This window comes from Brachyistius frenatus, unplaced genomic scaffold, assembly GCF_029030835.1.
Source record: "Brachyistius frenatus isolate BFR_SWC_R1_liver_20210118 unplaced genomic scaffold, ASM2903083v1 Contig_400, whole genome shotgun sequence".
Taxonomy (NCBI): Eukaryota; Metazoa; Chordata; class Actinopteri; family Embiotocidae; genus Brachyistius; species Brachyistius frenatus.
In genome coordinates this window covers 46,603-73,150 of record NW_027210999.1, presented here as the reverse complement: position 1 = coordinate 73,150, position 26,548 = coordinate 46,603, and the positions used below count along the sequence as shown (strand labels likewise).

Here is a 26,548-nt window from a genome sequence, read left to right as displayed (position 1 = left end):
TGCATTCAACACCATCCAACCACTGCTGCTGAGTGAGAAGCTGCGGGTGGTGGGGGTGGATGCGCCCACCGTCTCCTGGATCAATGACTACCTGACAGGCAGACCACAGTTTGTCCGTCTGGGCAGTGTGCTGTCTGATACGGTGGTCAGTGGTACTGGAGCTCCTCAGGGAACTGTTCTGTCTCCCTTCCTGTTCACCTTATACACCACTGACTTCCAGTACAACTCAGAGTCCTGCCATCTGCAGAAGTTCTCTGATGACTCTGCAGTGGTAGGATGTATAAGGGACGGACGGGAGGATGAGTACAGGGCAGTAGTGGAGGACTTTGTGGAGTGGGCGGGAAGGAATCACCTGCTCCTGAACGTGGCCAAGACCAGAGAGATGGTGGTCGACTTCAGGAGGAAGACGACGGCTCCACAACCGCTGAGAGTTCCGGTAGAGGAGGTGGACATGGTTGAGGAGTACAAGTACCTGGTGTGTCCATCAACAACAGACTGAAATGGAAGACCAACATCAATGCTGTCTACAAGAAGGTGATGAGTCGACTCTTTTTTCTGAGGAAACTTCGATTCTTCAATGTGTGCAGCGTGATGCTGGAGATGTTCTACCAGTCTGTTGTGGCCAGTGCTTTGTACTTCGCTGGGGTCTGCTGGGGGGGCAGCATTGGAGCCGGTGACACCAACAAACTCAACAAGCTGGTTAAGAAGGCCGGCTCCATCATCGGCTACAAACTAGATAGTCTGGAAAAGGTGGTGGAGAGGAGGACGCTGATCAAACTATTGTCCATCTTGGATAATCCTGTCCACCCTCTCAACCACCTGCTGCAGGGACAGCGTAGCACTTTCTCTAAAAGATTCCTCCAGCTCCGCTGTCACAAGGACAGATACAGGAGATCATTCCTGCCCACTGCCATAAGACTTTACAATAACTCACCTCTGGCAAAATCCATCACAGTACAAAAACACTGTTGACTGTGTTTCTTGGTTGCTTGTATATTATATGTATATTATATATATACTGTACCGTATGTATATATATATATATATATGACTGTGTTTATTGGTTTGTTGTATATAATATATATAGATATTTAATGTACTGTATATATACTGTATGTACTGTGCATTTTATATTTTATATTTATATTTTTTATTTTTATTTTATTGCTTTTCTATTATATTATTCTATTCTATTATTATTTTATTCTATTGTTTCTATTATTGCTCCTGTATGTATGCTGTTGTGGCGAAAAAATTTCCCCTCGGGGATTAATAAAGTATATACCTACCTACCTACCTACCTTTTGTGTTCAGGTAACCTGTAGGGCCACAACTGCACCGTCACACCTGGAGACGTCTCAATGTGGTGTGCCAAGAGGTTTGTGCGTCCTGGCAGGAGGGAGAACACGTCAGCAAACTGCTTCTGCAACTGGGCAACGTCTGTTCTGGGCGTCATAAGGGAGCGAGGCAGGATTGGTAGATTTTGGAACCTCTGGCCCCAGCTCCTCTCTCTCAGATACAGCAGACACCAGAGAAACAGACTCCGCCTCTCTCCATGCTTTTAAGAGGTTGAGGTGGTAGATCGGTGTAGCTCCGCCCCTGTCAGAATGCACCACCTCATAGTCGACGACACCTACTCGCCGTGTGACCACAAAGGGCCCTTGCCACTTGGCGAGGAGTTTTGAGCTGGAAGAAGGAAGCAATACAAGTACCTTTTCTCCCGGTGTGAATTGCCTCAGCTTGGCCCCTCTGTTGTGGATGTTCCTGGGCCTGGAGCAAATTCTCCCGTGACAGCCGACCCAGTGTGTGGAGTTTTGCTCGCAGGTCCAGGACGTACTGAATTTCATTTTTGCCGGGGCTTGGACCATCCTCCCAGTTTTCTTTAAGCAGGTCGAGCACCCCCTGTGGTTTCCTGCAAACAGCAGCTTGAAGGGAGAAAATCCCGTGGAGGCCTGGGGGACCTCCTGCACTGCAAACAACAGAGGATCAAGCCATTTATCCCAATTGCGTTCATCTTCGTGTATGAATTTACTAATCGTGGATTTTGAAGTCTTATTCAGACGCTCCACAAGACCATCAGTCTGTGGGTGACAAACACTGGTCCGAATAGATTTAACTCCCAGTAATCCGTAATGTTCCCTCAGTGTTCGTGACATGAACTGGGTGCCTTGGTCAGTCAGAATCTCTTTTAGGATTACGACTCGGGAGATGACCTGAAACAGAGCCTACGCGACACTCTTTGCAGAAATGTTGCGCAAAGGCACTGCCTCGGGATATTGAGTTGCGTAATTCACCAGAACTAACACAAAACGATAGCCGCGTGCGCTCCAGTGAAATGGCCCGATGAAGTCCATGCCAATTCGTTCAAATGGGACCTCCATTAATGGCAGAGGATGCAAAGGCACCCTCTGAATGGCTGACTGGTTTACCAGTTGACACTCTGGGCAGGATGGACACCAACGGCGCACATCCCCCCGGATACCCGGCCAATAGAATCGGGTCATCATCCAGTCCAGTGTTTTAGCATATCCCATGTGGCCAGCCATCGGGTTATAGTGAGCTGCCTGAAAAATTATTTCCCGGCGGCTTTTCGCCACCAACAACTGGGTGTTTTCCTGTCCTGTCTGAGTGTCACGACTCACTAATCAATGAAAAGTGCGGATATGACTGTGCCGCGTCAGGGCACACCAACTGACCTTCAATTCTTATCACTTGGTCAAAGGCAAAGCGGAGTATCATCATGAGACTGCTCAAGTGGAAAATCCTCCATGGAGTGCAATTCGGGACCCGGTGGAGCCTCCGTCTGCAGTGTTGGACAACCTCGCATCACCGCTGAGCACAGCACACATATCGCATGACCTTATGAAACCCAGGCAAATCTGTTCCCAAGATTATCGGGTGCGTAAGGCGGGAGCTAACCGCGACCTTCACACTATGCTTTTTCCCCAAGTATCTAATTTCCACTGACACAATGGGATACTCATGAACATCCCCATGCATGCACCTAATCTTCACCCACAATGCCTCCACCAATGCCCCAGGCCGAACCAGGCTTTGGTGAATCATAGACTGTGTACAGCCAGAATTCACCATTGCCTGATGTACACCCCCCTGGATCCTTACCGGAACGCGGTATGTCGCCCCTGGACCATGGGAGGGTGTTGGAGGGCCGGCAACCTGGATCACCTGGCCTATGTCCAGGAGTGGACACTCCTTCCGGCAGTGCCCGGGCCGGCCACACCTCCAACACGCCTGCCCTGATGTCTGAGGAGCCCCCTGTAGGTTGGGAAGGGTGCCTGTAGCTGCTGAGACCTGTGGAGACACGACTGGAGGGAGAGGGTGAGACCGCGGAGATGGCAGCGACCAAGCTGGGAGCTGCCGTTGTGACCTTCTCCGAGGGGTGGGAGTCGGCCGGGCTGGAGCCAGCGGGCGCCCGTTGTCTTCCGGACCGTTGGGGTGGACAGCGAGGTGGTCCTCTGCCAAAATAATGGCAGTTTCGAGTGACGCGGGACGATGGCAACATACCCACGCTGATGTGTTGACTGGCAGTCCCCCCCACAAACTTTTCCATGACCACATTTTCCAGTAACGCCTGCTCCCCGCCGAGCTCCCCGGCTGCAACCACCTGGCTGCGGCGTCCCTTAGTTGCTGGGCATGGGTGAAGGGCCGGTCCTCGGGCTCCATCCTGGCTTCTCGGAACCGCCGTCGATGCTCCTCTGGTGAAAGGCCCAGCCCCGTCCAGGATGGCTTTCTTCACATCAGTGTAGCTGTTTGTAGCTGCTGGTGGAAGCCCCAGGACTGCCGTTTGTGCCTCCCTCGTCAGGAGCAGGAAGAGCCGAATCACCTGCTCTGCCGCTGGCCAGCCGCACGCTTCCGCCACTGCCTCGAACATGCTGAGAAACGACTGCGCGTCGTCTGCTGCAGTCATTTTATGTGGGTGCACCCCCGCCAACGTTGAAGAAGTCAGCGGTGGCAGGGCTGCAGCCGACCATGCTGCAAGCTGCTCGAGCACCTCAGCTTGCCTCTCTGCCTGGGCCTGAAGCGCCGCCAGGAACCCCCTGTTGGCCTCAGCATGGTCCTGCTGCATGGTTGCGATCTCCCCCAGTATCTGCCCCGCAGCGATGACCGCCAAATCCATGTGCTGGTCGTCCATCTTCATGCCGGGCTCCACGTTGGGCACCAGTGTGACAGACATCTTTGCCGTCACTGGGGGTTCTATCGGCTGAACCACTCCCCCAATCAGTCCCTCCTTGCAGCTGAGCCAAACCACGCTCCACCACCACAGTTGTATTTATGTTATTTATTTCATTTCTGATCAACATCTGTTGCTCAGTGTGAGAGTCTGCTGTGTTTCTGTCCTCTGACCTCTGTGTGTCTCTTTGTGGGTGGCGCTCCACCTCTGCTGCACTGACACGGTGCGGAGCAGACAGGGTGGAGGGAGGAGGGGAGATCGTCCACTCTTTAATCCATTGTGGTGATAGTGTCCTTCTCGGACAGGTTAAAAAAGAAATCAATAAAAAATGTTGAGGTGGATCGTCAGATACATCTGGGAGGTGGGAGACCCCAGCTGAAGATTACATGAAGCTGCTGCTGATTTGGTGAAGTCACAAACGTTATGCTCACCAGAAGGTGTTGGACTTAGGTTCTGGGTTCCATCGGCTCCGGTCCGAACACCCGGGGCCACGACCACGCGGGGTCACGACCACCCGGGTTCACGACATGACTGTGGACAGACAGGGAAGTTTGTATGGAGCCATAAACCAGGTGACAGAAGAAGAGCTGAACATAAACAGCCTTTAAAGTCTGTCACTGAAGTTTGAAGGGGATGGTATAAAGTGTGTGTGTGTCTGTGTGTGTCTGTGTGTGTTAATATTATGTCTTGTACTACACTAGGAGCAGCTGCTGTTTTTTCCGTCCACCCACAGACGGGTCCAGACTGAACCACAGCTCCCCTCAGACCCAAGCAGCTCCAGCTCAGATGGAAAGTGGTCCGTCTGATGGAGGCGACCCGGTGGGCCGGAGGGCTGCTGCTGCTGCCAGCCGATATCACATCGGTATTTTGCGGGGTTGTTTTTTTTAATTTGGAACGTTCCCTTCCTGCACAGGAGTGCAGTGTGGTCATCTTCACTGGGCGTAGGCCAACTCAAACCCTCTCCGTGGTTTGGAAAAATGGAAAGAATGAACGAGGGATAAAAAAACAGAAGCGGGTTTCTTTGTGAAACTTGCAGCCAATAGAGCAGCTGACTGTCTGATGGTGGACGTCCGTCTGCATGAAGGACGGCTGCAGTCCAGGAGATGTTCAGAGTCCAACGCAGCGCTGTGAGCCTGAACTAGATAACGCTGTGGAGCAACATTAACAATCTCACCAGCAAGGTCACCTGTAACTCGTCCAACTCTAAACTGGAAATGATGGAAGGAAATCTCCTTTTCAGATCTAATTCTGCTCCTTATTTCATGAGTTCTGTCTGACTGACATGTTCAGAGCGGACGGACGGATGGACAGTGTGAATCAGCTGATGAATGCAGGGTGATGTCGGGATGTGACAGATTCTGGAAAGTAGAAACTGATCATCATTGTCGTCCTTTGTGAAGATCCAAGATGACGTGCATGTTTCCAACTGGATGGTGATTTATGAAGGGAACGCTGCCTGCAGGTGTGTGTGTGTGTGTGTGTGTGTGTGTGTGTGTGTGTGTGTGTGTGTGTGTGTGTGTGTGTGTGTGTGTGTGTGTGTGTGTGTGTGTGTGTGCGCGCGCGCGCATGGTTTTATTTGCTGTCAATCTGAACAGTCCCGATGTTCTTGCAGCTGAAGCCTCGAGCACTCAGCAGCTCTTCCTGCTGAGGTGGTGATTTGAATCCCTTTCATTCATCCTCTTCAGCTTTTAACGGCGTCTCTGAACGGGTCTCCGCAGGAAGTCCTCAGCACCCAGCAGGAAGATCGGACTTTTCAAAATAAAGTCTCATCCACAGGGAGTTTTAGTATGACATCATCAGCCGATCACATGTCTCTCTGTCTCTCCTCTTGTGCTACTGAAAGCAGTGGACACCCTGTCCTCCATCTTCCTGTCCACCGACCTCCTGTCCACCGACCTCCTGTCCTCCATCTCTCTGCTCCTGTCCTCCAACCTCCTGTCCTCCATCCTCCTGTCCTCCGTCCCCTTGTCCTCTGTCCTCCATCTCTTTCCTCCTGTCCTCCGACCTCCTGTTCTCCATCTCTTTCCTCCTGTCCTCTTACCTCCGTCCTCCATCTCTTTCAACCATCTTCCTGTCCTCTGACATCTGTCCTCCATCTCTTTCATCTGTCTCCCTGTCCTCTGACCTTCGTCCTCCATCTCTTTCCTCCGTCCTCTGTCGTCCGTCTCTGTCCTGCTCCTCTTCTTTCTCCGAGCAGCAGTTTAACCCAGAAGCTCAGTGACCTTGTATTGAGTGTGTGAGACGATGTTCAGTCTCTGTGTGTGTGTCAGAGCAGCGTAGCAGAGTGCCGTGATTCTTCCTGACAGTTCTGCAGTGCGACCGACTCCACTGCAGCGGTGTGTGTGTGTGTGTGTGTGTGTGTGTGTGTGTGTGTGTGTGTGTGTGTGTGTGTGTGTGTGTGTGTGTGTGTGTGTGTGTGTGTGTGTGTGTGTGTCATGTCTCCAGCAGCCTTTGGATGTGAGTGTGCAGCTGCATGTTTGAACTGTGCCACTCAGCTCCGACCTCCCAGCAGGCATTATCCTCGCTGACCGCTGGTGGCCAGTAGTTCTGGAGTTTCCTGTGTGTGTGTGCGTGTGTGTATATATCGGTCAGTTCAGTAGTCACTGCATGTGATAACGTGACCTAATGGCTTGTCCAGATCAACCATCAACCATCAGTGATGTCATTGTTGGTTTGTGAACATTATGAATCCTCCAGTTCAGATTCTGTCCGTCACCATCTTGCTAGTTCGGAGTGGTTTGGAGCAGGAAGTGACCATATTTGGACGAGCTGGGGGAGGAGCCAGCGGTGGATCTGACTGATCTGATTGGAGACCTGACGATACTACGTCCCGCCCACCGATAGCTGTAACCTGACTGCACCACAGGCCTGTCAATCAAACAGACACGCCCCCCAAAACAGGTCTTCTTGAATCTTCTTTTCTCATGAATGAGGGATTATTTTCAGATGGACCTCCAGAAAACTAAGAAGAAGGAGTGACTTTAGCTAACAACACCGAGATAACTGATGGACACATTTTATTCACTTTGGATTTGATGAGAGAAGTTGAATGGGAGTCTATGGAGCCGGAGGCTTTTTGGAGCCGACCTCTAGTGGCACTCGCTGGTATTGCAGCTTAAGACACTTCTGCATCGGAACCATTTTTCAGACATGGAGCTACGAACACTTTTATATCCAGTCTGTAGTTTTATATAGTTTTATATCCAGTCTGTAGTTTTACATCCAGTCTGTAGTTTTACATCCAGTCTGTGGTTTTATATCCGGTCTGTAGTTTTATATCCAGTCTGTAGTTTTATATCCAGTCTGTGGTTTTATATCCAGTCTGTAGTTTTATATCCAGTCTGTAGTTTTAAATCCAGTCTGTAGTTTTATATCCAGTCTGTAGTTTTATATCCAGTCTGTGGTTTTATATCCAGTCTGTAGTTTTATATCCAGTCTGTAGTTTTATATCCAGTCTGTGGTTTTATATCCAGTCTGTAGTTTTATATCCAGTCTGTAGTTTTAAATCCAGTCTGTAGTTTTATATCCAGTCTGTGGTCCAGGGCGGGCTGTGGTCATTCGGTTCTGTGTGTGTGTGTGTGTGTGTGTGTGTGTGTGTGTGTGTGTGTGTGTGTGTGTGTGTGTGTGTGTGTGTGTGTGTGTGTGTGTGTGTGACCAGCCTGCATTACTTCTTGTAGACATGGACTCTGTCAGGGTTGAGAGTTTGATTCCCATTTGAAGTACTGATGTAACATGTCCTCCTTTGTCTTTGTTCTGTTGCCTTCAGCTGCTGTAGACTAAACGGTCTGCTGAGGACCTGCTTGAAATAGTTTTGTTGAGAGCGTGTCGACCGCCTTAAACTTCTCAGTTGCAAGTGTCTGTCACTCTCGTCGGTCTTTCTAAAGCTCCGAAGACAAAGTGCATTCCTTCATCTCTTTATATCACCTTCAACATCACAACTAAATGCCTGTAGCCCCAACGTTGACCCTGATCCTTCAATACAGGAACTCTGACCTTAAAGCCAAGACTTCATTAAACTGATCAAATATGACACCTTCAGTCGAACAGTTGTGAGGACTGGACAGAAATTTCCTCATATAGATGGACATGTGTCCACGATGTTCACACAGTGAGTCTCAGTGCACCAGACAACAACATTTTTAAACATGCAGCACAAGTATTAATATCAAACAACACTTTTACTGCTTTCACAGCAATTGTGTGATTTTTAAGAATTTCATCCTTCGAGTTCATCTTTACTTGTGTTCACATCGTTCAGTAGTTTTTAACGACGACATCAGCATGTTCATTGGTTTGGTTCTTCTGGAGGTCGCTCTTGTGATGTATTTTTAAGGTTGACTGGTTCCACTCACTCTTTAGGACTCGTGTTAAACTCTGATGTCTCCAACCTTTGTCTGCTCTGAGAGCTTCTTCTAAAGGAACAACAGCAGATGCATTGTGTTTCCGGTGAGCTTTTAATTTGAAACGTCGCAGCAATAAGCCGACATGTGGTGTAGCTTCCATGTGTCACTCACTCTCACAGACGCTCTTCAGAGCTCGCCCTGCATTACGGTCCAGACAGAAATATGGCATTGATGTTATTTAGCAGATTAATGAGCAGCGTTTGTTGCTGAAGGGTGAGCTTCCTCTTCCTGTGTTTCTTACCACATTACCTGCGGCTCCAACTCCTAGCTGACAGTGTGGTTGTTGTGAGTGCACGTCGTGGTCAGATGTGCACATTGCTGTAATACAACAGGAGGTGGAGACCTGCATGGAGCTCATATGAAGTCATCAGGAGGATTTCGGTCGATGCTTTAAAGGCTTAACAAGATTAAGCAACGCATTAGAAACCCATCAATCCAGATATTGTTTGAAGGAAATGTTTCCAGTTGTTTTCATCATCTAGTGTGTAAACTAGCTGCAGCACCATGTTCAGAGCTTCAGGTCGGGCTGTGGGGATCAGGAGGGTAAAGCTATTGTTCTCAGGCCCAGAATTTAAAGCCTCTGCTCTGGCAGGCCGGCCTGTTTTGTAACGCTCTTTAATGTGACCTGTTTGGCAACGCAGGCTTCATCAATCTGCCGGGAAGGAGAAGCAGAGCTCAACCTTTACACAGCATCAACAGATATCACACATACTTTCTCACCAGTACTCCCCAACAAAACCATATTTACCTCCATGACAACAGCAAGTCAACCTGGCACGGGTTCATAAAAATACCATCCAAAATTAAATATGTGCGAGAAGACCGAGTCCGGATGTTCAGACTGCAGGTAGATCGGATCTGTTCTCATCAGATCTTCAGGACGGACTGTCGGATCAGATTTGGTGTGTCCAGACGTCACCAACCTATCTGCATTGGTTGCTATGGTAACAACATACACGCAGCTACGCTTTCCAACACGGAAACGACGGCAGACCGTGGATTGTAGCAGGAGCTCTCATAATGACGTCATCACCGCGTGTCGAAGGAGAGGAAGGAAATCTGGTCTGAGACACATCTGCACAAATCTAAGCCACGCCCCCTGTTGCGCTGCACCGCCCATCTGAGTTTCATTTCGGTTCGATCCTGAAAACTCCGGATCAAAATATGTCTACGTCTACGCCTGCGTGTGTTCGTCTGCGTGTTCGTCTGCGTGTTTGTCTGCGTGTTCGTCTGCGTGTGTTCATCTGTGTGTGTTCGTCTGCCTGTGTTCGTCTGTGTGTGTTCATCTGCGTCTGCGTGTTCGTCTGCGTGTGTTCGTCTGCGTGTTCGTCTGCGTTTGTTCGTCTGCATGTGTTCGTCTGCGTTTGTTCGTCTGCATGTTCGTCTGCGTTTGTTCATCTGCGTTTGTTCGTCTGCGTGTTCGTCTGCGTGTGTTCGTCTGCATGTGTTCGCCTGCGTGTTTGTCTGCGTGTGTTCGTCTGCGTGTTTGTCTGCGTGTTCGTCTGCGTTTGTTTGTCTGCGTGTGTTCGTCTGCGTTTGTTCGTCTGCGTTTGTTCGTCTGCGTGTGTTCGTCTGCGCGTGTTCGTCTGCGTTTGTTCGTCTGCGTGTTCGTCTGCGTGTTCGTCTGCGTGTTTGTCTGCGTTTGTTCATCTGCGCGTTCGTCTGCGTTTGTTTGTCTGCGTGTGTTCGTCTGCGTTTGTTCGTCTGCGTGTGTTCGTCTGGGTGTGTTCGTGTGCGTGTGTTCGTCTGCGTGTTCGTCTGCCTGTTCGTCTGCGTGTTCGTCTGCGTTTGTTCGTCTGCGTGTGTTCGTCTACGTGTTCGTCTGCGTTTGTTCGTCTGCGTGTGTTCGTCTGCGCGTTCGTCTGCGTTTGTTCGTCTGCGTTTGTTCGTCTGCGTGTTCGTCTGCGTTTGTTTGTCTGCGTGTTCGTCTGCGTGCGTTCGTCTGCGTGTTCGTCTGCGTGTTCGTCTGCGTGTTCGTCTGCGTGTTCGTCTGCGTGTTCGTCTGCGTGTTCGTCTGCGTGCGTTCGTCTGCGTGTTTGTCTGCGTTTGTTCGTCTACGTGTTCGTCTGCGTTTGTTCGTCTGCATTTGTTCGTCTACGTGTGTTCGTCTGCGTGTTCGTCTGCGTTTGTTCGTCTGCGTGTTCGTCTGCGTGTTCGTCTGCGTTTGTTTGTCTGCGTTTGTTCGTCTGCGTGTGTTCGTCTGCGTTTGTTCGTCTGCGTGTTCGTCTGCATTTGTTCGTCTGCGTTTGTTTGTCTGCGTTTGTTCGTCTGCGTGTGTTCGTCTGCGTTTGTTCGTCTGCGTGTTCGTCTGCGTTTGTTTGTCTGCGTTTGTTCGTCTGCGTGTGTTCGTCTGCGTTTGTTCGTCTGCGTGTTCGTCTGCATTTGTCTGTGTGTGTTCGTCTGCGTATGTTCGTCTGCGTGTTTGTCTGTGTGTGTTCGTCTGCGTCTGCGTCTGCGTGTTCGTCTGCGTTTGTTCGTCTACGTGTGTTCATCTGCGTGTGTTCGTCTGCGTTTGTTCGTCTGCGTGTGTTCGTCTATGTGTGTTCGTCTGCGTGTGTTCGTCTGCGTATGTTTGTCTGCGTGTTCGTCTGTGTGTGTTCGTCTGCATCTGCGTGTTCGTCTGCGTTTGTTCGTCTGCGTGTTCGTTTGCATTTGTTTGTCTGTGTGTGTTCGTCTGCGTATGTTCGTCTGCGTGTTCGTCTGTGTGTGTTCGTCTGCATCTGCGTGTTCGTCTGCGTGTTCGTCTGCGTGTGTTCGACTGCGTGTGTTCGTCTGCGTGTGTTCGACTGCGTGTGTTCGTCTGCGTGTTCGTCTGCGTGTGTTCGACTGCGTGTGTTCGACTGCGTCTGGGGAAGAAAATGAATCAACACTCGTCAGTATGATTGACTACGACCGAAGACAGATATTGACAGAACTAAGAAACGGTTCTTGAAGCCCAATCAAAGACCCTCCGAGGTGTTTCCAGAGAGCCGACGCTCTGAAGCAGATCGTTCAACACGTTCTTGTGATGAAACCGATTGCAACACAGTGAGGAAGACTCATCATGACATCACTTTCTGAATCCTGAAAGAGGACGGAAGTGTGAGCAACACAGCCGATCATGACCCCGTTAAGGAAGGACGCGTGAAACACTGTCCGTTGCTATAGTAACATCTAGTGACACAGTTCCAACCTGAATTTTTTTGCATGTTCAGTGTATTTTGAAAAGCCATCAGGGAGTCTTTGCTCTGTTAGCAGGTGAAATATCAGAGAAACGGGTACATGTACGACACCCGTGTGTCTGCAGGTACCTGAAGCCTCATTTTACTGGTGGCCCCTCCCTTCCTGCTCAGTCTCCATGATGGAGACCACAAACAAACAAACAAACAAACAACAACCAGGTTTTGCCGGTATAAAGATATACATGTTAGTGTTGTATTAACAGGTCTTAAATTGAACCCTTTCACTCCACACGCCGGTCTGTCACTGGACAGTTGCTGGTTTGAATCCCAAGACTAATTTGCTGTGAAGGTTCTGATGTACCCATGAGCAACCCACAGACAGAGGAGAAGAGTGTGAGTGTTTGTCCCAACAACAGCGCTCTTGTTTCAGCCAACAGCTTCTAGTCACGAGAACTGCTAATGATCTTACCAGTCATTACTGGAGTGTGTGTGTGTGTGTGTGTGTGTGTGTGTGTGTGTGTGTGTGTGTGTGTGTGTGTGTGTGTGTGTGTGTGTGTGTGTGTGTGTGTGTGTGTGTGTGTGTGTTTCAAGGGCTAAAGTGCTGGTTGAACTCTTTACTGGAGGATTTAATGTGCTGAATGGCAGATTTCAGCTGAAGCAGTGAATCCAGCGAAGAAGAAAATAGCGACAGGAAGGGAAGCGCCCGAGGTTTGGACGGAGCTCAGTGGCTCAGGATGGACCGAAGAGACCGCAGCAGTGGGCTCGAATGTTGTGGCCTGTCAGTTATTTTTAGGTCACACACATCCAGCCTGCTCAGCATGATAGAAATACACACCAGTGCCACCTGCTGACTGTACATTTGGTGTGTAGCCAACTGCCTGGTGTGTGTGTGTGTGTGTGTGTGTGTGTGTGTGTGTGTGTGTGTGTGTGTGTGTGTGTGTGTGTGTGTGTGTGTGTGTGTTTTGATCACATTTGATGGAGACAGTTAAAACTGATACTGATCTTCTCCTTCCCCAAAGTGATGGACTGTTCCTTTTAAAAATTAGGACGAAATCTTTATCGGGCTGAAAAGCTCATCGTTCTGTCAGTGGGGAAGAAGATGAAGAAGAGTTTCCTTACGTCCAGAGGAAATGTGATCATGGACTGAATAGTAACTCATTTTCCCTCCGTGTCTGCAGGGTGATTGAATCCATCCACTCAGTGCTGTTGGAGCTGGACTGAGCTGTTAGCACACTAAAGGTAAGCAGCATTAAATCACCCTGAACAAGTTACCTTACACTGTCACAGGTCACATGAAGGAGGGGCGGAGGGGCGGAGAGGTGACGGGGGAACAGGGTGGAGGGGTGAAGGGTTGGAGGGCTGACAGGGTGGAGAGGTGGAGGGGCGATAGGGTGGAGGGGTGAAATGTTGGAGGGGTGAAGGGTTGGAGGGCTGACAGGGTGGAGGGGCAGCGGGGTGGGGAGGGGCGACATGGTGGAGGGGGGACAGGGTGGAGGGGCGACAAGCCGATGGGGTGGAGGGGTGGATGTCATGTTAAAAGTCTTCACTTTTACAAGGGTCAATAGAAATGGAACACTTCCTGTATATTTCAAACTAAAAGCCCTGTAACCTTTTCTAAGTAATAAACCCCCCATAAAAAGGCTTTTATTGTGAAACATTTTTGGGGACGTGTTGTACCTGAAGTCAGACGATCATATATTATAATCCAGAACAACGCACCGCAGCGATGTTTTCCTTTAACATCCTGCATGTCACTTTATTCCAACAGCAGCTGATGGTTGGAGAGTTATGTGGTTTCCAGAATAAATGTTGTGCTGACTGCAGCTGGACGTGTTCAGCACAGAGCAGGTTGGAGGGGTGAAGGGTTGGAGGCTGACAGGGTGGAGGGGCAGCGGGGTGGGGAGGGGCGACATGGTGGAGGGGTGAAGGGTTGGAGGCTGACAGGGTGGAGGGGCAGCGGGGTGGGGAGGGGCGACATGGTGGAGGGGTGAAGGGTTGGAGGCTGACAGGGTGGAGGGGCAGCGGGGTGGGGAGGGGCGACATGGTGGAGGGGTGAAGCGGCTCGCTAGGACCACAACGAGGAACAGTTCGGTTCGTGTCGCGGCCGCAGATCTCAGCTCAGTTCGGTACATTTCTGGTAAAGCGTGCGGCTTTGCCAACTTCAACATGCTTCTCGTTTACTTGGCAAAAAAAAAAAAAGTGAACAACTGTTTGCTTTCACAGAATTCGGTCCAAGAACATAAACTTTCTTCAAAGTCAAATCTTAATTCAAAGAATGTTTTTTTAAATTAGTGCAAAATCCAGCTTTGTAATAAATGAATAGGACACATTAAAGACAAACCTACCGTCAACATTATAAGTGCATCATAAACTTTGTATATGCTGCTCACAAGCGAGCAGCTCTACAGGAATCACCATAGCAACCAGCGACTTATTGCCTGATTGACAAACATCCATCATGGCTGCCTCCATTGATCCGTGATGTCCTCCTGCAGAAGGAGATAATAAACAGCTGGTAACACTGACCGGGTCTTCACACCTGGTGGGACAGGTACTGTGTACAGACCCGGGTTCAGAGACCCCAAGAGGTCTATATCACCATAGCAACCAGTGACTCAGCAGCTGTTTACTCCGCTTCTCTCTCCACTGTCCATCATAGCTCCGCTGATGTGTTTATGTTTGGTCCAGGTTTTGTGGTCGTGGTTCTGTGGTCCGGATTCTGTGGTCCGGATTCTGTGGTCATGGTTCTGTGGTCCGGGTTCTGTGGTCCGGGTTCTGTGGTTCGGATTCTGTGGTCCGGGTTCTGTTGTCCGGGTTCTGTGGTTGTGGTTCTGTGGTCCGGATTCTGTGGACGTGGTTCTGTGGTCATGGTTCTGTGGTCCGGATTCTGTGGTCGTGGTTCTGTGGTCCAGGTTCTGTGGTCGTGGTTCTGTGGTCCGGATTCTGTGGTCGTGGTTCTGTGGTCCGGATTCTGTGGTCGTGGTTCTGTGGTCCAGGTTCTGTGGTCGTGGTTCTGTGGTCCAGGTTCTGTAGTTGTGGATCTGTGGTCCTGGTTCTGTCGTCCGGGTTCTGTGGTCCAGGTTCTGTGGTCATGGTTCTGTGGTCCTGGATCTGAGGGGATCCACTGCCTGCTTGTGTGTGGGGGAAGTTGTTCTATTTGCCACCAGGGCAACCTGGCAGCAGCTTGTTCTCCGTCCCTGCAGGTCCACGGGTCGTCTAGTTTAACACAATGGAAGCAACTTCCTGCTGCCGCCTGTTTGTTTCTGAGGGAACAAAATTAGAACTCATTGGTTCTATTCATAAACCTGACTACTGTGTGTGTGTGTGTGTGTGTGTGTGTGTGTGTGTGTGTGTGTGTGTGTGTGTGTGTGTGTGTGTGTGTGTGTCAGTATCATATGACACTAGCAGCTCAGTACCCATGGGATCAGCTGGGTCGAGCCTCGGGGCTGAAACACACACATGTTGGTGCAGCTAAGCTTTGCTCAGTCGCTGCATTGACTTCCATTCATCGTGGAATTCTGAATTTTAACCACAGACTGAATATCAAACTGTAGAAAACACAGACTGGATATTAAACAACAGATATAAAACCACTGACGGGATATAAAAGTGTTCGTAGTGTGGGTAACCAGGGGAAAGCCGGGCAGACACAGCACAGGAGGCGGAGACCCAAGCTCTGATTGGGGGAGGTGATAGAGGGAATCTACTATCCAGTGCAGGTGCTGCAGCCACGAGGCGTGGCATTGGTCACACATCAGCTAATTGGAGGGAGTGAGTATATGTTCACAGAGCTGAGCAGCCGGGGAGGGGACGGACTGGGCAGAAGAAGACAACAAGGATCCCCGGCACCGTTGGAGAGGGGCGGCGTCAGATAGGAGGTCAAACAGCGCTCTGCTCTAACAGGACGGAGGAATCATCTCTCAAACGGTGTAGACCGAAGACAACGACCCCGACCGGGAGGAATCTTTGGTTAAATTTGGCCTCATCCCCCTTTACCCTGACCTGCTTATTAAAGGACACTTTTTGTAACATGGATAATGTCTCTGAGTTGCCTGTTTTATCCCTAAATCTTGCCTCTACGCCCCCTGGGTTGCCACAGTAGCTTCAGGTCTGTAAAATGGTTCCGACCCAGAAGTGTCTTCAGCGGTAATACCTCCGAGTGCCACTAGAGGTCGGCTCCAAAAAGCCTCCGGCTCCATAGACTCCCATTCAACTTCTCTCATCAAATCCAAAGTGAATAAAATGTGTCCATCAGTTATCTCGGTGTTGTTAGCTAAAGTCACTCCTTCTTATTAGTTTTCTGGAGGTCCATCTGAAAATAATCCCTCATTCATCAGAAAAGAAGATTCAAGAAGACCTGTTTTTGGGGGCGTGTCTGTTTGATTGACAGGCCTGTGGTGCAGTCAGGTTACAGCTATCGGTGGGTGGGACGTAGTATCGTCAGGTTTCCAATCAGATCAGTCAGATCCACCGCTGGCTCCTCCCCCAGCTCGTCCAAATATGGTCACTTCCTGCTCCAAACCGCTCTGAACTACCAAGATGGTGACGGACAGATCTGAACTGGAGGATTCATAACGTTCACAAACCAACGATGACATCACTTATGGTTGATGACATCGCTGATGGTCACTGGTTGATGACATCACTGATGTTTGATGATTGATGACATCACTGATGTTTGATGATTGATGACATCACTGATGGATGATGGTTGGTCTGAACCATAAATCTTGCTCTCTCTAACCCTAGAGCTGATCTAATCTCACACATGACCCCTGACCTGAACTGCAGCCCCAGACAACATAACATGGAGCCTCACTCGGACCGTTGCGGTCCCATCAGGATGACTCATCCCAGTAAGATTGTTGTTTATAGCAGAAAAGCTCCCAAAATAATAAGATAATAAGATGGCGCCACGCAAGCGGCAGCCTGTTGCAGCAGCTCCCCTCCCCAAGTGTGTTGTTTATTAGTATTTTTTAAGCCTTTCTCCTCTTCGGAGTTGTTGTTTTTTTTCTTTCTCTCGTGTGTTAAGTTAACGGTCAGACAATGGACCGTAATTTTTCCACGTTTCACTGTTATTGTTTACTCGCGTGATCAGCTGATCGCTGAGTAGCCCTCTACTGCTGCTGCCCGGAGCGAGGCCTGAGATCCCGGACGAACTTCGGAGAAGACGGCGGGGTTGCAGAGCTGGAGCTAAGCTGAAGGCGGAAAGGAGGAAATATAAACCAGCGGTACCGGCGATCTTAATGGGGAACGTCCGCCATTGGTTATCGCTGTTTACATTCCTCCATCAGCTGATGCAGAGGCAGCAGTGGACACCATCCACTACACTGTGGCTAAAGCATCCCGGTGCGTTTTTGGCAGTTACTGGAGACTTTAACCAGTCTGGATAAAGTACTGCCAACTTTGCACCAGTATGTGAACTGCCCCACACGGAACAATAAAACTCTGGACTTACTGTATGCTAATGCCATGGATGCATACAGTACTACTGCCCTTCCCCCCCTTGGTAGATCAGACCACAACCTGGTCCTGCTGACTCCCAGGTATGTCCCCCTGGTGCAGAGGCAGCCTGTGACCACCAGGACTGTGAGGAGGTGGACACAGGAGGCTAAAGAAGCCCTGCAGGACTGCTTTGAGTCCACGGACTGGGATGTGCTGTGTGGACCACATGGGGAGGACATCAACAGCAGGACGGACTGTATCACAGAATACATCAAATTCTGTGAACACACCACCGTACCATCCCGGACTGGACACTGCTTCCCCAACAATAAACCATGGATCACCAGTGACCTGAAAGTTCTTCTTAATAAGAAGAAAGCAGCCTTCAGGTCTGGGGACAGGGAGGAGCTCAGGAGAGTGCAGCGCCACCTGAAGGAGAAGATGAGGGAGTGCAAGGACTCCTACAGGAGGAAGCTGGAGGCAAAACTCCAGCAGAACAACATGAGGGAGGTGTGGACCGGTATGAAGGAGATTACTGGGTTCAAGGGGAGAGAGAGACAACCAGGGGGAACCTGGAGAGGAACAACCAGGGGGAACCAAGAGAGGAACAACCAGGGGGAACCTGGAGAGGAACAACCAGGGGGAACCTGGAGAGGAACAACCAGGGGGAACCTGGAGAGGTCAAATGAACTAAACTGTTTCTTCAACAGGTTTAGTTCACCACCCTCATCTGTCTCCTCCACACCTCACACCTCCCAAACACCTCTGCTGCCCCCCCTCCCCTCTCTGCGCCCCTGGTGAACTGCCCTCAATCTCAAAGGGCTCTTCCTCCATCAACACCATGACCCCCCCCCCCCACACCACACACACACACACCCCCCACCCCTCTCTGTGACGACTGGCCAGGTTAGGAGACAGCTGGAGAGAATCCACCAGCGCAAGGCTGCAGGACCTGACGGCATCAGCCCCGTGGTCCTGAAGACCTGCGCCGTCCAGCTGGCTGAGGTCCTACAACACCTCTTCAACCTGAGCCTGAAGCAGGAGGAGGTCCCGGTGCTGTGGAAGACGTCCTGCCTGGTTCCTGTCCCCAAGAAGACGACTCCATCTGGCCTCAACGACTACCGACCGGTTGCCCTCACATCTCATGTGATAAAGGTGATGGCTGGTCTTGGCCCACCTCAGGCCGCTGGTGAAATCTTCTCTGGACCCTCTGCAATTTGCGTACCAGCCTCATGTGGGAGTGGACGACGCCATCATCTACCTGCTGCAACGAGCTCAGTCTCACCTGGATGGAACCGGTGAATCTGTGAGAATCACTTTCTTTGATTTCTCCAGTGCATTCAACACCATCCAACCACTGCTGCTGAGGGAGAAGCTGCGGGTGGTGGGGGTGGACACGTCCACCGTCTCCTGGATCAATGACTACCTGACAGGCAGACCACAGTTTGTCCGTCTGGGCAGTGTGCTGTCTGATACGGTGGTCAGTGGTACTGGAGCTCCTCAGGGAACTGTTCTGTCTCCTTCCTGTTCACCTTCTACACAACTGATTTCCAGAACAACTCAGAGTCAAGACATCTGCAGAAGTTCTCTGATGACTCTGCAGTGGTAGGATGTATAAGGGATGGACGGGAGGATGAGTACAGGGCAGTAGTGGAGGACTTTGTGGAGTGGGCGGGAAGGAATCACCTGCTCCTGAACGTGGCCAAGACCAGAGAGATGGTGGTCGACTTCAGGAGGAAGACGACGGCTCCACAACCGCTGAGAGTTCTGGGAGAGGAGGTGGACCTGGTTGAGGAGTACAAGTACCTGGTGTCTCCATGACAACAGACTGAACTGGAAGACCAACATCAACGCTGTCTACAAGAAGGTGATGAGTCGACTCTTTTCCTTGAGGAAACTTCGATCCTTCAATGTGTGCAGCGAGATGTTGGAGATGTTCTACCATCTGTTGTGGCCAGTGCTTTGTACTTCACTGTGGTCTGCTGGGGGGGCAGCATTGGAGCCGGTGACACCAACAGACTTAACAAACTGGTTAAGAAGGCCGGCTCCATCATCGGCTACAAACTGGACAGCCTGGAAAAGGTGGTGGAGAGGAGGACGCTGAACAAACTATTGTCCATATTGGATAATCCTGTCCATCCTCTCAACCACCTGCTGCAGGGACAGCGTAGCACTTTCTCTAAAAGATTCCTCCAGCTCCGCTGTCACAAGGACTGATACAGGAGATCATTCCAGATACAGGAGATCATTCCTGATACAGGAGATCATTCCTGCCCACTGCCATAAGACTTTACAATAACTCACCTCTGGCAAAATCCATCACAGTACAATAACACTCTTGACTGTGTTTCTTGGTTTGTTTGTATATAATATATATAGATATATACTGTACTGTATATATATATATATACATATATATATATATGTGTTGACTGTGTTCTTGGTTTGTTTGTATATAATATATATCGATATATAATGTACTGTATAAACTGTGCATTTTATATTTTATATTTATATTTTTTACTGCTATTTACTGCTATTTTATTGCTTTTCTATTATTCTATTCTATTCTATTCTATTATTTTATTCTATTATTTATATTATTATCTTATTGCTTCTGTATGCTGCTGTAGCGAAAAAATTTCCTCTCGGGGATTAACAAAGTAAATACCTACCTACCTACCTAAAATGTGCACACAAGAGGGTTTCATTTGGAAACGGCACGTCTGTGTGTTTCTCTTTGAATGTAGTGGTGAGTCCTCTCAGCAGGTATGTGGCCCAGTGGATGACCTGCAGAGGAGTGTGAACAGCTCTTTTGCTGTGTGTGTGTGTGTGTGTGTGTGTGTGTGTGTGTGTGTGTGTGTGTGTGTGTGTGTGTGTGTGTGTGTGTGTGTGTGTGTGTGTGTGTGTGTGTGTGTGTGTGCAGTTTCACACAGCACAGTGTAGCCGAGCAGAGTCGGAGTCTTAATCCGCCTTCCTCGTACGGAGACTCAGAAGCACATGTCGATATGAGGCAGGCGGTTAAAAGGAAATGATGTCATCCCTGCCGGAGGTCTCGGGGGAAGTGATATCATTGTTGCTGGATCAGCAGGCGGCTCCCTGCTCGTCCTCCGCTTCCCTCCATTCTTCTTCCTGTGAGATACGAGCCAAACAGTTCTGGTCCAAAATGAAAGAAAACCTCTCTGCTGGCAGCCTTTCATGATGCTGCTCTTTATATTCTACTACATTGATTAAAATAAGAACCGTTACATGATAGCTGACCTCTCCATTGAACTTTGGGCTTTGTAAGCTGTTAGCAGCATGTTCATCTTCTCCTTTTGTTGTTTAAAGTTGGCTGGCAGGCAGCTTTTAGATGCATTACCGCCACCTACTGACGTGAGAAACACATTACAAGCAGGGGCCAGTAAACACAGGAGAAGAAAGGAAGAACGATGGTCACATATATAATATTGGTGCATCATGTTGAACTACTGCTGGTGTAATGAGAGGCTGAAAGGTGGTGGAGGAGTTCTAGCATTGTGTTTGTTTGCATTTGAATCTCCCTGAAATTGACCGATTCAGTTTTAATCTGCAGTTTGTTTTGTGACATATCGAGTAAAAACAGATGATGGAAGTATAAGATATTCTACAGTTTTTGGATGAAGATCACAGTGAAAGTTGAAGTGGATAAAATGTTCCAGGTCATTTATTTTATAGTTTCCTGGAGTTTCGCCCTAAAATGACAGAACAAGGTGAACATTAAAAAATCCTGTATTTGTCGAAAATATTGAAAATTCCTAAAGAGGTGTTGGCATAAGGCAGGACTGTTTTAATATGTTCCTGTTGTGTTGGTGAGTTGATATCCCTCCTGCAGCCTGTGTGTCTCTGTCAGTTTACTGACTGAACATCTGGGCTGCTGTGGCTCAGACGGTGGAGCAGGTAATCGTACAGTTGGTGATTCAGTCCCGGGGTCCTCCTGTCCCTCTACTGAACTGTCTTTGGGTAAAACACTAAGTCCCAGGTTCCCCCAACCATTAACCATCAGTGATGTCATCATCCATCAGTGATGTCATCAACCATCAACGTTATGAATCCTCCAGTTCAGATTTTGTTCGCCACCATCTTGCTAGTTCGGAGCGGTTTGGAGCCGGAAGTGACCATATTTGGACGAGCTGGGGGAGGAGCCAGCGGTGGATCTGACTGATCTGATTGGAAACCTGACGGTACTACGTCCCGCCCACCGATAGCTGTAACCTGACTGCACCACAGGCCTGTCAATCAAACAGACACGCCCTCAAAAACAGGTCTTTTTGAATCTTCTTTTCTAATGAATGAGGGATTATTTTCAGATTTAAGGCCAGTACACTAATCTGGAAGAGTGAATTTAGTGAATGACATACAGAAAACTTGTTGAAAAATTGTATTGACTGAGAATTTGATGAGAGAAGTTGAATGGGAGTCTATGGAGCCGGAGGCTTTTTGGAGCCGACCTCTAGTGGCACTCGCTGGTATTGCAGCTGAAGACACGTCTGGATCGGAACCATTTTACAGACCTGAAGCTACGAACACTTTATATTCAGTCTGTGGAGGTGACGGTGGTCTGCGGTTGCCCCTGGTGACAGACAAACACCTTGCATGGCAGCTCTGTCACCACTGATCCGTAAACAGGACGCAAAAGACCTCTAAGGTGAAGAGGTGCAGACCATTTACTCTTCAGACAGCTGACCTGCAAGCAGTTTTCATATATTTTTAATATATAGATGTGGCATCAAATAGCTTCATTTTCAGATCCTCAGTCAGCTGCTGAGTTTCACCACAAGGCTCAACAGGTCTGAAAGTTTATTGTCTCTGGAGGTGTCATTTGACTGCTTCCATTGTGTCTCAGTCACTCAGTGACTTTATGAAGGATTCAACATCAGTAAAAACATACGAAACAACAACCATAAACGATTTTAGTATCTGATTTACAGCATCTAGCTCAGCAGGAAAGATGAGATTAATAAATACAACAAAACTGAAACCATTTACTTCATTTTATAATGTCAGCTGTGCTTTGTTTTATTGTCAGAACTGAAAACATGAATATCTCTTACAAATTGAAGTGAACACGACAGAAGGAAGCTTTGAAGCCATCATTCAAACAAATGGAGAACTGAAGAGTTACAAGGACGTGTTTGTTGAAAGTTTGGAAAAGTTTTCATGCTCAGAGAGGAGTTCTCAACTTCCAGCTGAATCTGCTGCTTCTGATTTATAGCTTCGCTTCACAGAAACCCAACAACCAGGCCTAAAAATACCTGTGTGTGTGTGTGTGTGTGTGTGTGTGTGTGTGTGTGTGTGTGTGTGTGTGTGTGTGTGTGTGTGTGTGTGTGTGTGTGTGTGTGTGTGTGTGTGTGTGTGTGACATCTTGATATAGAGCCGTGGGAATGGCCCGCACTGATGCACGTGCTCCTGTGTTGTGGCCGCAGCCCTGTTGAGGATCTGAGTGGTTTTGAGGGACACTGGGAGCTGCACGGTGCAGATGAAACCCGTTGCTCAGCAAAGCAGATGTAGGACGAGTTGAGAGGAAGAGAAACAGTTGCTGTCTGGTTTTCTTGTCTTCATTCAGCCTCTTCACAACGTGTCTCCTCTCCGTTAAGCACAGACTGTAAATAAAAGTGTTCGTTGCTTCCGGCTTCGAAAAATGTTTCTGATCCAGAAGTGTCTTCAGCTGCAATACCAGCGAGTGCCACTAGAGGTCGGCTCCAAAAAGCCTCCGGCTCCATAGACTCCCATTCAACTTCTCTCATCAAATCCAAAGTGAATAAAATGTGTCCATCAGTTATCTCGGTGTTGTTAGCTAAAGTCACTCCTTCTTCTTAGTTTTCTGGAGGTCCATCTGAAAATAATCCCTCATTCATTAGAAAAGAAGATTCAAGAAGACCTGTTTTTGGGGGCGTGTCTGTTTGATTGACAGGCCTGTGGTGCAGTCAGGTTACAGCTATCGGTGGGCGGGACGTAGTATCGTCAGGTTTCCAATCAGATCGGTCAGATCCACCGCTGGCTCCTCCCCCAGCTCGTCCAAATATGGTCACTTCCTGCTCCAAACCGCTCTGAACTAGCAAGATGGTGACGGACAGAATCTGAACTGGAGGATTCATAATGTTCACAAACCAACGATGACATCACTGATGGTTGATGACATCACTGATGGTTGATGGTTGATGACATCACTGATGGTCACTGCTTGCTGTTGATCTCGTTTTCTCCTTAAAAATATATGTGACTCTGAATGAGCCTCAGTCAGTCCTGCCAGACAACAGCTGCTTGATTTTTTATTTTTTTTATTTTATACACTTTATTAATCCCCGAGGGGAAATGTCTTCGCCACAGCAGGGGGGCTCTCAGGGGGAGCTGCTGCAGCAGGCTGCCACTAGCGCAGCGCCAGGTAACCTGACCTGAGGTGCATGTTTTTGGATGATGGGAGGAAGCCGGAGAACCCGGAGAGAACCCACGCAAGCACAGGGAGAACATGCAAACTCCTCACAGAAAGGCCCAGGACCGGATTCGAACCCGGAACCTTTTTGGCTGTGAGGTGACAGTGCTAACCACTGCACCACCGTGCTGCCCATCTGACCCTCATCTTTACTCTCTGAGAGGTCAGGGGTTAAAGGTTACAGTTTGGAGGTTGACGTCACTTCCAGTCTTCGCTGATGTGTAGTGTCTGACAGACGGTTACAGGAAGCAGTAGAGTTTTAAACGTTAGCTCCCTTTAGAAGATAATTAAGGTCATTTTAATGTGGCACATGTTCCATTATTAGGTCTGTTAATAAGACTCTACGGCTCGTTAAGCTCCCTGCAGTTTTCCACAAGAACCAGATTGTTAAATGAACCTTATTAAAAGTTAGTTTTTCAGAGTGACGGGACAGTAAGCAGTGATGGACATCTTGCTATCGTGGTGTCTGACCACTCCCTGTGGTTGAGATGTGGGAGCGATGTAGGACGGATACAGAGGAGGAGGAGGAGGAGTGAGGAGAAGAAGGAGAGGACGGAGGGAAACAGTCGTAAACAGGAGGGAGAGAAATGAGGAGGTGGGAGGGGTGAAAGACGGGAGGATGATCGTCTGGTTTCAGTGCAACAGATCGGAGGAGTGTAATTACTGTTTTCTTTGGACACTTGGAGTTCATCACGCCGACGTGCTGTCTCAGCTCCTCCTTGTGGTGCGTTCAATGACACTCTGAGAGGGAGGGATAAGCAGCTGAGCCGCAGTCTGTATAATACAGCACATTCTTCTACTTTTTAAACTGTATTTAGTGAACCAAGACGTGAGACTATGAGTTAGACGGGAACTGAGAGAGTGCAACACAAACAGTAAACAGACAAACAAGACCGAGCAGGAATAATGAAAAGAAACAGGAGGAATGGAAAACAAAAAATTCACTAAGCAATAGCTACATTGTAATGACAAATGGGAAGATCAATTACAATAAAAATGTTCAATAGTAGTCGTAAAAGTTTCCTATAAAAACGAGAAAGGGCAGAGACTAGTGATCGGGATGCTTGCTTCTTCCTACTTTTCCAGGTTAGGAGGTTTTATTTTCATATTGTTTATAGACTACATTCATGGGATCCCTTTTATAATGTATCCACTATTCTTTTCTGCACACGCTGGCAAGCTGATTCAACTTCAAGAACAAGAGGGCTGAATAGGAAAAACACTGGGGCCTCGAGGGCCACACAGGATCCTCTTGTTACCACGTGTTACTACATGGAGCACTTTAATTATATTATTTTAATCAGTCCCCGCCCTCTGCTGCAGCGCTGCCTCGTCAGTTGGCCAGAGGACGGCCGGCGGTCCTCATCGTCACGGTGTTCCTGCCTCTCTGACATCGTCCAGAAGAAGACCCAGAAGACGTCTTTTAAATTCACACTGGACAGCGCTGCTGGCTTTGTGGCTTGTCCTACAGTTCCCACAATGCACGTGGCTCACCCTCAGAAAACCTGTACATGTTGCACAATAGTTCTCTGTACAGATACCAAACAGGTGTGAGATGTGGATACAATTTAAACTGTGATTATTATCGCAGTACTACAACCCCAATTCCCCAAAAGTTAGGATATCACATAAACCTGTATTTAATTCAAAATAGACTAAAGACAACATGTCAAATGTTGATACGGAGAAATTGTATTGTTTTATTAAAAATATAGGCTCATTTTCGATTTAATGGCAGCAACATGTTTTTAAAACAGTTGAGACAGGGTCAACAAAAGACTGGAAAAGTTGTGTAAAGTTTAAAGAAAACACCTGGTGGAACGTCTCAACTAATCAGGTTACCATGGCAACAGATCAGTAACATGATTGGGTATAAACGATGATTTCAGAGAGGCAGAGTCTCTCAGCAGTGAAGATGGGGAGAGGTTCACCACTCTGTGAAAGACTGTTTGGGAAAATAGTTCAACAATCTAAGAATAATGTTCCTCAACGTAAAACTACAAAGAATTAGTGGATTTCATCGTCAACGGTTCATAATATCATTAAAAGATTCAGAGAATCTGGAGAAATCTCTGAACACAAGGGACAAGGCTGGAAACCAATATTGGATGGTGGTGATCTTCAGGCCCTCAGGCAGCACTGCATTAAAAACCCACTATTCTGGAGTGGAAATCACTGCATGGGCTCAGGAACACTTGTGAAAACCATCGTCTGTGAACACAGTTCATCGCTGCGTCCACAAATGATGTTAAAACTCTCCAAAGAAGAAACCAGATAGAAACATGATCCAGAAACACCGCCGCCTTCTCTGGACCGAGATCATTGAAGATGGACTGAGGTGAAGTGGACAACTGTCCTGAGGTCTGATGGATCACAATCTGAGATTCTGTTTGGAAATCATGGACGCTGCATCCTCCAGGTTAAAGAGGAGAGGGACCATCCAGCTTGTTATCAGCTCTGAAATCCTCTATCAGGGAGCAGCTCCGTCAGAAGAGTGAGGTGAAGTCTGTTTTCCTCTTTAAATGGAGTCGACCACGGCAGCGATCGGTCGGTCGGCGTCGAATCTTCGGATGTATGGAAACAGAAGATTGTTATACGAAAGCGCAGCTGAGAGTTCACCAAACCCCCTCCCCCACACACACACACACACACTTTCTCTCTCTCTCTCTCTCTCTCTCTCTCTCTCCCCCCCTGTCTAAATGACAGACCTGCTAACCACAGCGATCTAATTGTAGCACCACTTCTCAGTGTGTGTGGTGTGTTTTTCAATGTGTATGTTTGTGGGTGTGTGATATTCTGCTCTCTAATCTTCCTCTGTGTGTGTGTGTGTGTGTGTGTGTGTGTGTGTGTGTGTGTGTGTGTGTGTGTGTGTGTGTGTGTGTGTGTGTGTGTGTGT

At 48.6% G+C, this 26,548-nt stretch overlaps 1 protein-coding gene across 1 annotated transcript in view; it reads left to right on the top strand.

Annotated features, from left to right (window-relative positions):
• Positions 1–26,548, top strand: part of raph1a (Ras association (RalGDS/AF-6) and pleckstrin homology domains 1a) — a 76,393-nt gene that overhangs the window by 10,422 nt on the left and 39,423 nt on the right. Inside the window, 1 exon segment of the mRNA XM_069724855.1 lies at positions 12,935–12,995. The gene's annotated coding sequence lies outside the window, so the exon portion shown is untranslated.